Genomic DNA, 13,596 nt, shown 5'->3' on the forward strand with positions numbered 1-13,596 from the left:
ATTATCAACATCTAAATACTTGACACATTCATTCGTCCTTTCCCGCGCATAATACCAACGATCATTGAGACCAAACAGGTGGGTCATCGTCGAAATCGCGCGCGCGACGCGTTGGCCAGCCTCACGTAAATCAAGAGTGGCACGCACTTTTCGTTCCGATGGGAAGGTGAACAGCACACGCGTATGCACTTCACGGAGGGTGAGAATGAGCCTAGCAAGGAAAGAATGAAGTCTCGAGGAAGGAGCGAAGGGTCGTGTGCGCAGAGAATTAAAAAAAGATGAGAAAAAGAGAAGGAAGGGAAAGAGAGTGGGAGAAGGAAAAGGAAGAAAAAGCCGCCACTAACGAGTATACGAGACTTTAAGCTTTGAGTGGTATAATAAGGGGCCAGGAGTTTGGCCATTATTTACTTAACATTATGGTCTCTGGCCACTTGCCCTATTTAGTCGCGTATGTTCACGCACGTTCCTAATGGGCACTCGTACGCAACTCAACCGTGCTAAACGCATGCGCTCTATCTCTTTCTCTCTCTCTCCTTCTTCCTTTCTTCCTCTTTCTCTCGTCCTCTCACGCACGTTCTACCGTTGGTCGCGTGTCATATTTTTTGCTGCTCTTATCGCAGTTTGTGGAATTGTCGGAATAGCCATTGGTTACAAGAGCATAAAGACTAACTGACGTTGGTTGTCTGAGTCTTCTGTTTTTGTAATCTAGGGTTTAGGAAATTTGAGAATCTCGTCTTTTGACCTTTTACAGCTTTAAGAGCAATGGGATTATTAAGAAACTTTGGACAATGGTATTATCACTAGGAATATATATCTTTTCTGATATTTTCATAGTAAATATAGAAAATAGTAAAAACCTAATACACTAGAACTAGTGGAATAGATTGTAAATCTCTGCATATCTCTCTACATTCTATTCATTTTCTATATCGAATTTTCAATAAAATAATCCAATTTCCATAATCTGTTAATAACAAATATGTACAATACAGAAAATAATATAGCTGTTCTCTGGAATTTTTTCCAATAGACAAGAAATCACTTTTCAATGCTTTTCACAATCGTTTTTCCTGTCTCCTTCGACTTTCGCGAGGATCTTAAAATCATGGAGATGGAAACTTCGATTTCGCTCGGTTTCAATTACACCTACGCCTCCGTCCTTAGACTTGTTCGACACACAGGAGGTCTCTCATCCCTCTGTGAAAGGTAGAGAAGGGTCGCGCGAGTAATACACACAGGATATCTCCTCCTGGTTCGATCTTCGAAACAGAGTGCTTACAGTAGTGTGTACAGACGAGGCGCGTCTTCAGTCGAGAAGTTTAGCCGTAATTGAATTTCTCGGGCCAGTGCCTACCACCGCGGGGGATTCTCGACTGGTTTGTTGGTTGGTTCGATGGTCTCCTGTATTCTTGCTAGGTCGAAGATCCTGAGGTTGCCAAGAGAGGGTTCATGCACTCTCGCTCTCTTCCTAGTCGCTTTTCGAGAGGGTCTTCCACGATGATACCGTCTTGTACATCTTCCAGACGAGCTTCTGACCCTGAGTTTTGAATTTGAATGATCGAAATTGGTTTTTAAAGCTCGTGAGCTTCTTGCGTTTCGATTGATATCAAATCGTATACAAATCATAAACGGATATAATACGTTCAATTTTTCTTACTTTTCTCCCAAAATATTTTACACGTTACATTCTTGTACCGGGATACAAACCTCTGATTCTCTATAATTTGACTTTGAGACTAAATATACTAACTATAAATTAATGTATATTTATAATAATTTATAATAACAATTAAGTTAATCGTATTGTCCATGTTATATGCACGTATATTAAAATACTGTCCATGTTATATGTATGTATATTAAAATATACGAAATGCACGTGCAAAAGTATGTAAAATATTAAAAATATTGCATTGGTTATATGTAACATTACACTTAGTTCAAACGAAAACATCCGCAGTCTGATAATCACATTCTGAGAGAACGCTAAGTGAACGAGCAGTAACATAAATTTTAATACATTATTTCTTGCAAAGGATATGAAAATATTGAAATAATTCTATCAATATACTATTACTTATGCTACACATACACTGCCGGCTGTAAGTATTACATATTCTCCTTACTCTTATGGAAAAGCTTTAACGAATTTTACTTTATTTAGTCTTTCCCATGATAGGATACCTATGATATAAATAAATTCAGAAATTTACAATAAAGTAACTAAGAGCTAAAAGCAAATGAAAAATATTTACTCCGCACTACTCAGAAAGTATCCAATTATATTCATAGCCGTTTCTCCAATGATATCAAATTTGTTCTGCATATTCATAATTCGACTTACATGCTCGAATGTAAGTACTATATGTATATCATTAAAACGGGATAATATACTTTCACGGAGAGACGATTACTCGTAAAAGGAGGATGCGACGTAGATTTGGTCTTTCCAGGGAGGACTCCTCGAATGTTAGGTAGGATACGCTTTGTACCGGGTCGTACACACGCGAAATGGAAGAACGTTCCTTTTGTGTGTACGCGCGCGGTACACCCTTTATCCCCCGAAGGATCACTTGGTCTCTCCTTCGTCTAACCCCGGGGACCATTATCCAGCCAGTTTCTCACAGTAGAAGCTTCTTCGAGTGTCCAAGAAACTTTGTGAAAGACCAGTTCGCTTCCGTTCTTCCTCTTTCGTGGCTGCGGAGGACACCAGGAAATTATTTCACTCGACCGTGCAACGTTCGCCCTCGGCACCGATCTTCTCTAACCCTCCAGTGCTTCAGCTCTGCCTCGCTTCTTCTTCCTCCGATTTCTACCGGTGCAGTACGATGATATCGCGTTCAACAGAGTCTGTTTAAAGGGATCTTCTGTGGCGACGTCGAGGAAACTTTTTCCAGTTTTCCCTGTCATCGTTGGCTGGTCAAAGCGACGCGACGCCAGCATCTGTTGCCAAAGACAATGTTTGAGATTGTGATGCGCAGGGATGGTAGATTGGACGATGGCTGTGTTGCTGGTGGTTGATAACGTCAGTTGAGAAATATCTTTTATACAGATGGGAGATGGTTATGGTTTCTTGATATTACTGTTGATTGTTGGTTGGGAAGAATCTATCTATTAGGAGAACATATATAACATGATTAATAACATCGATATTGTTAAAATAATATGAATGTGAAATTGTACAAGTGACAAATTTTGCAAATTACCATTGATAGGATCAGATAGCAGCAACTGTCTAATACGATGAATAATTTCGTTGCAAGACAAAGTTGAAATATATTAACCGCAAATTAATAAATTACAAATCCTACTTAACGTTTTGTTTGATGACTTGGCTGCATCATTTCCGCCTACAATAACCTCTATGCAGTCCGTTATTTCTAACAACACGAGGCCTCTTAAGGGTCATAGTATAGCACAAGTCTCAGGTATTTGCAATTTGTACGGAGCCCTAGCAACGAGTTTGTCCACTCGTAGAAAGAATGACGAACGTGGCACGAATAATTACGAAGGCTTATCGCCGATAGAACGAAGGAGATGAAATCCACGATGGGGGCCGGCTACTTACGTTCCGGCGACGTGCCTGGTAACATTGTTTGCAAAGAGTCAGCACGGCTTCGCGGAACAGAAGAGCCCGGCCACGGACTATTCCTACCTATTTGCATAGGTGTAGCCGGTCCTACGAATGCACGTACACGTGCAACGCCGCCGTGGAAGCACGTTTCCCCGAGTGTGTTTGAACAAAACTCCTGCCAGTCGTCCCTCTTTTTATCAGACGTATACCAATGTTAGACAGTGATCCACGGATCCATGCTCTCGATCATGAACTTTCCTGGAAATCTTCGTTTCTGTACATGATTCTTCACGCTATATGACTCGTTATAACTTTTGTACGTTTTGGTATATTATAGTGTAGTGGTTTGTTAATCCATTAAGGGCCAGGAGCGGTGATATAACGTGTAAAAGGTTGTATTAACGTAACGTTATTAAGAACACGTAGATGAAGTAATAGTTACAAGTATATATGATATAAGTTGTAGTATTTCCAAGGTACTGAAGAGAGACGTTGCAGAAGAATTATGTATCTTGCCAATGAAAAGTAACGAAGACTAAAGGTTGAGGATAATTACTTATTTTAGAATATAAATGTTATAGCCATTAACATAACTATATGTTGAAAAATTGCGACTGAAATATACACAAGAAGATTAGGTAGATACACAGTCTAAATATAAGGTGGAATTAAGCAGATATAGCGTAGTCTAAATGTCAAGTAGAAATTAGGCGAATATATAATACAATCAGCCAGCTGCAAAATAGAGATACAAATATTGATAGCATTCGCGCGTACAGTAACGTAACAGTCTCTGTACATCCTATAAAAATTGTATTCTCATTAGAATGCAATGCAAAATATCATTGCAAAGTTAGTACGTCCTATGCTGATATACTGCCGGCTAAAGTATGAAATATATATTTAATATTTGTATTTTAATATTTCATATTGTATTGTAATATTTGTCGGATGATCGTCGTCTATAACCCACGAATCAACGTCGGATATTCTTGTTCGAGTAGCGAACCGAACGTATCGCGAACTCGCCAAATCCTTGATCTTTGCATCACAGGTTCCATTTCTTCGCGAACGTTTCGTCGACCAGAGGAATATTCACTCGCCGAGAGAAAGAGGTGAGAGGGTAGTAGCAAAGAAGAAGCTAGCCATGGAAATGGAATCAAAGTGTTTTATATTCAAGCTCGATGCTTTCCTCTCACTGCACCAGTCTCTGGATCGCTTTTCCAATTTAAAGATGTTAGTCGGAAGTCTTCACCGACCACCATCCTGCCGCTCTTCCGCTATATTCTTCTCCGTTTAACGTGGAAGAAGGAAGAAAGAAGGCGGCGGTGGTTAATCAAACGTGTGCTCTATCGTCGAAAGGGCTTCTTCTTCCTTTTGTTACATCTGCACTCCCGTCGAAGAACAGTTACGCGAGCCGCGCTCTTTTTAATTACGTTCAAAGGTATCGCTTATCGCGATCTTTTCATCGAACAAGGTTTTCAGAGAGAAATTGAGGCGGATCTTCGACCACGTGAAATTACAGCGCTGTGAACGATATTATACGACGGGGACCAAGCGTCCCTTTTTTAATTTCTTCCCTGTTCAATTATTTAATACAGACAATAATAACGATTAATAGTAATCACGTGAAATCAAGACGCCGTGGAAGATATTAGAGACTCGGATTGCTTCTTCTTTAGCCGGAGATCGGCTGTTTTCTTTCGTTCAGATGCGTATTTAACTGTATTAATTGGGCATGCTGAATATTATAATAATGACAATTAATAATGATTATAATATAGCGAGATTCAACTTCCAGCATTGCTTCGATGCATTTTACATACTTTGCGCGGGATTTTGTATGTAATTCATTCATTCGTTGCTACTGATTTTTTTTTTTTTTTAATCTTTGTTTATTAATTCCAGGTTTTTTACATATTTTTTTTACATGATTTTTTTCCACAATAAACGCTCAATTCTAATCGTAGGGTGGTACAGGCAAAAGTACCGATACGCAACAGCCATGCATTATTACATTTTTTTTTTTTCTAAGATTATTATCGTAACTTAAATTTAAGCCGCTGTTGCGCTGTGCTTATGTACGATATTTTAAATCTATGTCCTGAAAGCCTGGACGCTACTGAGATACGTATTTTTTGACTAGAGCTGCCTCACGTTGCGTTGATGGAATTATTTAAGTGACGTTACTAACGCGATTGTTACGATTTTGTCTTCTGTGCGCTTTTAAAAATTCATCAGACATTGGCTACGTAAGAATAGCAATGGCTATTTAAAATACAGTGATTAGAAAAAGTATTTGCACGCGTCCTTACTTTCGAACGAAGCATTTTTAAGCTACTTTTTAGAAGTTTCATCTCCACGATACAAAATTTTTCTAGCCGTATCGGAGCACTACTAAGTGATGCAAAATTGAATGTACTTGTTGCTTTATCAAGTTTCGGCTTCACAGCCGGGAAATCTTCTAACTTCTCCACAGTTGATTTAACACATACAAGGTTCGTAGAGCTAAGCCTATTATTATAGAAAAATATACAAGATCTGGTCGAATAAAATGTAAAAGCACGCGCGGCGTAATTTCTTATGGAAAAGTAGGAAAAAGATGTAGAGTAACGTTTTTTCATTCTCGGCCTAGGTTTCGAGAAAATCGAATTTGAAAATATTTAAGTCGGTATTTACAAATTTAATGAAACACGAGTATACTCGAACGTAACTAATTCCGGGCTAAGTAATCGACAGGAGGTGACTTTACGTGCGAAAATAAGTCGGAAATGTAGAATAACATTTTCTCATAAGCCGCTTTGTTTCCAAGAAAAATAAATTGGAAAATCTATCGTATGCATGTACTATGCCGATTCTTGATTAAACACGTTCAAACTCTATTTTCTTAAAAATGACGCATTAAACGGACAAATTTTATCTTACACTCTTTACTTATTTTCCTATTTCGAATAACGTCCTATTGATTATTTGACCTGTTAAATAAACCTGATTTTAAATAAATGCTTCCGTAGATTTCACCTTAAAAAAGTAATGCAAAACAAGGAAGGATTACATTTTTAGTCGATAAAAAGTTAACGATTCATTGTTGGAAGAGGTTATTACAAAACTTAAAAATTGCCAGAAAATAAAATTCGCAAACAGGAGAAATTAGAGGAACAAAATTGAAGAAATTCGGTTGATTTCAGTGTGGTATTTTTCAATGCAAGGTACCACAAAAGCTGGCATTTCTCGGGTCAAACGCGTGACTTCACTCTGACTCTTACGGATTCCATTTTTTCAGCAGAACTTTATGATAAATTTGCTTTTGATATTGTAGCTGGTATAAAGACGGGCATATATATTTTCCGATGAGACATGTAGCTTTTGCAGCTGTAGTTGGTCGACCAATATTCAAAGCTGCTTGCTGAATTGCACGTTCCTCGACAATTTGCTCGACACAATTGGAGCAAACATTTTAATCGAAATAGTTTTCTGTTATTTTTTAAATATAATACGTAGGAGTTCGAACACATAACGTCTATGAGGTGGAGAAATATTTCCTTATAATACTTTGTCCTTTTTCTTGTATTTTTTTTTTTTTAAGTCCACGCCGTCCACTTTCTCGTCGGTTTCCTCGCTCTAACGCCTCGTTTCTCTATTTCCATCGTGTTATCATCATAAATTTCACTAAGGAGCAATACGTCTCTTCTATCTCGTCACATCAATAGCATTATTTTGTCCTTATATCTTGCAATACACCGATCCTTTTCTAGTGAAGGTGTTTTTGTATCTCGAGGAACATCAAGTCTCTTTAGTCGCAAAGTACCAACAATATCTGTCTTAAAGTCACGTAGCTCGTTCTATGCTGGTGTATCAGTGTATACTCCAAACGCCTGGTGTAATAGGTCACGGCAGAGTCGCAGAACGATGCGAATTGTGGTCTTATATTTAGGATAATTTTGATCGTAATTTGTATCTTTTGATTTGACTGATTTGATAGATTCACTTTCGCGAAACTTTATTCCAAAAGGACTCGTTTCAGAAGGAATATACCGCTTCCAAGACTTCCCGATGGACGCAGTAAAGTAGGCAAAACAATTTGGAAAATATCCGATATACGCAGAGAAAACCCACGAAACAATTCGGGGAATAACCGATATACGCATCAACGTGAATAATCAAATAATCAAACTTTTTTTTACAAAACACACACTGGCTCAACTAGAAGCGTAAAGGAAACATACCACTAAACATCATTCGTATCACTTTCTATTAAAATTTACAGCTTTCATAGTAAATGGTAATTTTTTATTTCACACGACGAGTGTACATGTCGACCGCACGGAAATAAAGTTTGTGTATTCACGTCGAACGCAGTAAACTGATTAAATGCAGTCGGTAATTAGCCAAGTTCAAGTATACTTGATAAATTTACAAACTTGATTTTTTCCCATTTTATCGAAGACTGAGCCGAGGATGGACAAATTTTATTTTATATTATTTTCTTCTTTTTCCCTAAGGAATCACGTCGTGCTCGCTTTTTACGTGTTTTACGATCGGATCATGTATATATATGTCGGGTTTTCGTTAGGATTCCGGGCGCGTGATAATTCTTCGTTAGAATTAGCCATCGTGATGCACGGCAAAGATCGTATTTACACGTATAAATATGTCTTTACAAGGTTTAAGGAATAATCAGTTTAACGATTAATTAGTTTAACGAACAATAAGTTTAACGAATGCCTTTGACAATGTTCTTGGGTTCAATAACGAATCCACGGTCAACGGAAAACTCTTTGTACAATAGAATATATTTTGTAGCACGCAGACACGTTAGCTCAGGCGCTGGCTTACTTTCAGACTGACTGCCTAGACGATATCAGTAAACTCTCCAAGGTGATGGCAAAAATAAAAGACAGATACGGTCACATTAGTCAATTACATATTGATCGGCAATATCAACAAAATTCCAAGCGCCGTTACTAGGCAGTCCCGCGTAAAACCAACATTGCTCCTGGCCGGGGCTTGATTCTTAATACAGCGTGTCCCTCAACATCGGTACTTCTTCTGTTAGACATAACTTCATCCCGTGACCGTGGCTACGTTCGGCGACCAGTTATGTCACTTCGAGCCCAAGTATTGGGATCTTCTTCCCAAAGAAAGGCCGACATATATATGTCGAAGACGAAAGGAAACCGGAGCCTTTCCTATGAAATTTTGGGAAAATCCTCTAATACTTTAGCCTAAATTCTATCATAGCCGTAATTAAGCAATTTTTGTCGTTCAATCTGATTGTAATTGCTCGAGATTTGTGATGGTGAGATTGGGCTCGAGGTGACACAACCGGTCGCTGAACGCCACGGTCACGGGATGGACGTTTTGCCTGACGGAGGTGTGGAGTGGTTGTGGCTCTTCCTAGAACAGTGGTTGCGGCGGCATACGGCCTCAAGAACGGACCTAGCCACGTGTGATTTTACCTCGGAGGTCCGAATATAATGGGACACACGTTGTAGTAATAATCAAAATCCAGGCAGAGACTGTCTAACAACGGAGATTGGAACTTTCTCGATGTTTCTAACGAGTATTTAACAAACGAACGCAATTGTAAAGCGAGGCAAATCTTCGTCAGTCTATTATTCGCGCCTATTATTATCGCCTTGGAAAGTTACACATCGAGCAGTTTATACCGAGCACCCCAGCAATTGTATTTTGTGCTTAAAAGTATCCTACGCTTAGTGAAGAGTTATCCCGTTGACCGTGGATTCGTTATCGAGCCCAAGAACATTGTCAATTGCACCTTGCGTGTCTAACACCACGGTTGTTCGTTAAACTTTAATTGTTACGCGCCCTAAATTCTAACGATAATCCGACATATGTAGGCCCCCAACATGGGGGCCTTTCTTTTGGAATGTTTGGCAAGGACCCCGATACTTTAGTCCAGATTTTTATTATAGCTACAATTAAATAATAAAACTGAGGAATAGTTGTAATGTTCTAACCCGAGTATGGGTGCCCGAGGTTTATGACAGTGGGCTTGGGCTTGAAGCGACATAACGGGTCACTGAACGTAGCCACGGTCACGGGAGGGACCTGTACCTAACAGAGGTATGGAATAATTATACAGCTCTCCTTAAAAACGAAGATCGACCCGAGAGGTACGGAGAGGAGAAGGTTGAGTCACACCAGAATCGCGTATCACATCTAAATCCATTGTCATCGACACGTCGATCATCCAATCGTTATTACTCGTTACTCTCTGTAATAATCACATTGGTATCCGTAAATATCATCTATAGTACATCACAACGATGGCCAATTCACGTGAAGATTCATTATACGCCCCTAACTCTAATGATAACCCAACATATATATATATATGTCGGAGATGTAGAGACATCGGGCCTTTCTTTTGGAAGATTCCCCAATACTTGGGCTCGAGGTGACATAACTGGTCGCCGAACGTAGCCACGGTCACGGGATGAACGAAATGTCTTACAGAGGAGGTACCAGTGTTGAGGGATACGCTGTATAAACAATCGAGTCTTGATCAGGAGCAATGCTGGTTTACGTGGAACTGCCTAGCTACGGCGCTTGGCAATTTGTTGATATTCCCGATCGATATGTATTTGACATGTGTGACTGTATCTGTCTTTTATTTTGCAATCTCCTTGGAGAGTTTTCTGTCATTGACTTGGAGTGAGTCGGAAAGTATCCCAGCGTCGGAGTTACGTGTCTGCGTGTTACAAAATGTATTCCATTGTACAAAGAGTGTACCCGTTGACCGTGGATTCGTTATTGAGCCCAGGAACATTGTCAATAGCTTTTGTTATACTTATTAATTATTTCACGCCTAAAATTTCTAATGAAACCCGACATCAGAAGTGGGATTCGAACCCACGCCCACAAAGTATATACATCTATGTATAAAATTGAACGTACTTGGACCTGACTAATTGGTACCTGATTAAATGCAGCAATAAGTACAATGACGCGTCGATACTTTGTGTAGTCACTATATGCATGTAAAAGCTGAGGATAAATCAGAGGTTTCCACGGTGGAGGGTTTGCGGAGGGAAAGCGCGAGATGGCGGAAATCGGGTTGGAAGGGTGGAAGAAGGAGCACGAGGAGGTGAAAAAGAAGAGAATCAGAGGTGGAAGCGTGGCCTCCCCCGTGGCCCTGTTGGCGTTCAGCAACCGTTTACGAGGCATAAACGCCGAAACAAAAGGCGGCTGGGCGCGAAACAATTAAAAACGTTACGCCCGATCGCTCTCCACCGGTTCACCCTTACCACCACCCCCACCCTATTCTTTCTTTCTTTCTTCTTTTTTTGTGTCTCTCCGCCCCTCACCGCTTATATTCACGATCATTCTCTCTCATTCTATCTAGTTCTGTCTCCGTTATTTTTTCGCTTGGTGGCTTGTCGCGAGGCTCTTTAACCACCCCTATAGCCATCGAATCGAGAATGAAAAAGGGACCAGGAGGGGGTGGAACGTGTATAGGCATCCCTTTCTAACTTTGGGTGCGGAGCAGCCGGTTTTTGCACCCCTTTCGCCGGCGAAACACGAAAACACACGGACGGATAAACCCCGACGCCCACACGTCCCAACGTGGAAACAAAAGGGGAATCGCGACGATTTAATGACTGATCGGGCTGTTGCTCGCTGTGTCGCTTAACTCGGCTCTCTGCCATATACCAAGATGTTATGTATCATGGTTTTCCTTCTTTTCCTTCGTCGTATGTTATGTGGTTCTTACGTGCATCGTGCTTCCCGTTAGTTTGTCTTTCTTTCCATTTTAGCTTTCGTCTTTCGCGTTGTTCTTTAGTAAAGTAGTTTCTTTCCCGTGATGCTTCTCTCTGGTTTTATATGCAAAAGGCTGAAATATATAGAAAGTGTTGTTAAAATTAAAATACATCGAGCACTAGAAACAGATATTCAAAGACGCAGTATCTGTTATTTATATATGAATTAATATATATCAATAATTCATAAACATAATTTTCGTACCAAATCATATAGAAGAATCTAGTGTAATTTAGCTCTTTTCTTCCTCTTTTCTAACCAATTAGAATCTATTGGATTGGCAAATAAGTGCTTGCGGATTTTGTCATTAGGTGGTATTGACAAAATCCGTAATCACTTAGTTGCCAACCCAATATTCCTCCAGTTCGCCTTATCTTCTTATTTTTCTTACGTCCGTATTCCTTCCAAGATTCTTTTTCCAAAATTTGAAGTACTTATCAAACACTAAATCAAACATCATCGTAAACCGCTATCAGCATCAAACAACGCTATCACTTGAAACTATAAAAAAACATCAGCAAACCTCAAACACTCAGTTATATGGTGCAATGACATTCCACGTAAAATCTAGTCGGGGAACGCTCATTCATGCCAAACGCGATGAGGACCAGGCATCAGAGAATCAGATCCAGCAGCAGCTGGATGTAGTAAAATACAGCTCTCGTTCCTTCTTTCCTATCGACGAATAAAAACCAGAGTAGAAAAGGGGTGGGGACGTGTGGATGGTTAAAAAGCGGGTGAAAACATTCCTGGGCCGATCGCCGTGAGATTAATTAATCGGATGCGACGGGGAGTCGCGTTGAAAAAAAGACGTTTGGTCGGCGAGAGCTTCGTAATACATTCCAGTTACCGAGGCAGCCAGTGGATGGCGAAGTAAATCGGGTGCGGTGCAGCGTGCATCGTGCACGCGCCGGAAGAACGAGCGACGAACGTGAAAAGGACTTCTCATTATTACGTATCGATACGCCCGGAAAATAGCAGAGGCCCGGCGATCCGTGGCCTCGCCGCGACAAAAATCAACGCGGGGAAATCGGCGCGGTTCGAGGGCCGAGCCGAAGAAAGGCAAGTATTGAGAGCGTGAGGAAAGCGGCCCGAGATAAAGAGGGTGGATGAGACGAAGAAGAAGAAAAAGAAGAAAAGCTGGAGAGTGAAGTAGAGGGGGGTTGGAGAGAGTAATGTGTGCCGGGGAAAAGAGGAAAAGGGCCGAATTAGGTTAGGTCCGCATTGGTGATGGGGCTAGGTTCACATCGGAATGACAATTATATTTCGATGGATATCCTGTTTTTAGGTACTTGGTTTTCGTGTTCGATATACATATGTGTATTTTGGTTGAAATATTTGGTTTAGTATTCAGTTAGTATTTCAAATTTTGGACAAACTTTCGAAAGTGATACAAATATGGAGAATAAGGAGAAAAGGGAAACTGAAAGGAGTAGATTGTAATTGATTAGAAAGAACAGACAAGGCAGTGAATTAGGTTAGGTTTGCATTGGGAATATGTGGGAATTGTCATGAGAATTATATTTCGATCAATATTTTGTTTTTAATGTTCGATATACATATTTGAAGCCAATATTCGATTAGTGTGTGAAATTTTGGAGAAAAATCTTGGATGGTATACAAATGTGAAGAATAATAATAACAAGAAAACTAGTAGGAATAGGTTATAATTGTACAGAAAAGAAGAAAAAGTGTCGAATTAGGTTAGATTCGCATGACATGTGTGGAGTTCCAATGAAAATTATATTTCGATGAATATTTTGTCTGTGGATATTTGTTTTTAGTGTTCGATATACGTATTTCAGCTCAATATTCAATTAGTGTTTCAAATTTTGGGGAACGATCTTGGGAGGTGTACAAACGTTAAGAATAATAATAACAAGAAAACTAGTAGGAATAGGTTATAATTGTACAGAAAAGAAGAAAAAGTGTCGAATTAGGTTAGATCCGCATGACATGTGTGGAGTTCCAATGAAAATTATATTTCGATGAATATTTTGCCTGTGGATATTTGTTTTTAGTGTTCGATATACGTATTTAAGCTTAATATTCGATTAGTGTATGAAATTTTGGAGAAAAATCTTGGATGGTATACAAACGTGAAGAATAATAATAACAAGAAAACTAGTAGGAATAGGTTATAATTGTACAGAAAAAAGAAAAAGTGTCGAATTAGGTTAGATTCGCATGACATGTGTGGAGTTCTAATAAAAATTATATTTCGATGAATATTTTGC

The 13,596-nt window shown here is 39.6% G+C and overlaps 1 protein-coding gene across 2 annotated transcripts in view; it reads left to right on the forward strand.

The window, feature by feature from the left end:
- The window catches only part of LOC126920992 (doublesex- and mab-3-related transcription factor A2), a 34,730-nt gene that overhangs the window by 5,643 nt on the left and 15,491 nt on the right, over positions 1 to 13,596 (forward strand). The window lies entirely within an intron of this gene.

This window comes from Bombus affinis, chromosome 1 (assembly GCF_024516045.1).
Source record: "Bombus affinis isolate iyBomAffi1 chromosome 1, iyBomAffi1.2, whole genome shotgun sequence".
Classification (NCBI taxonomy): domain Eukaryota; kingdom Metazoa; phylum Arthropoda; class Insecta; order Hymenoptera; family Apidae; genus Bombus; species Bombus affinis.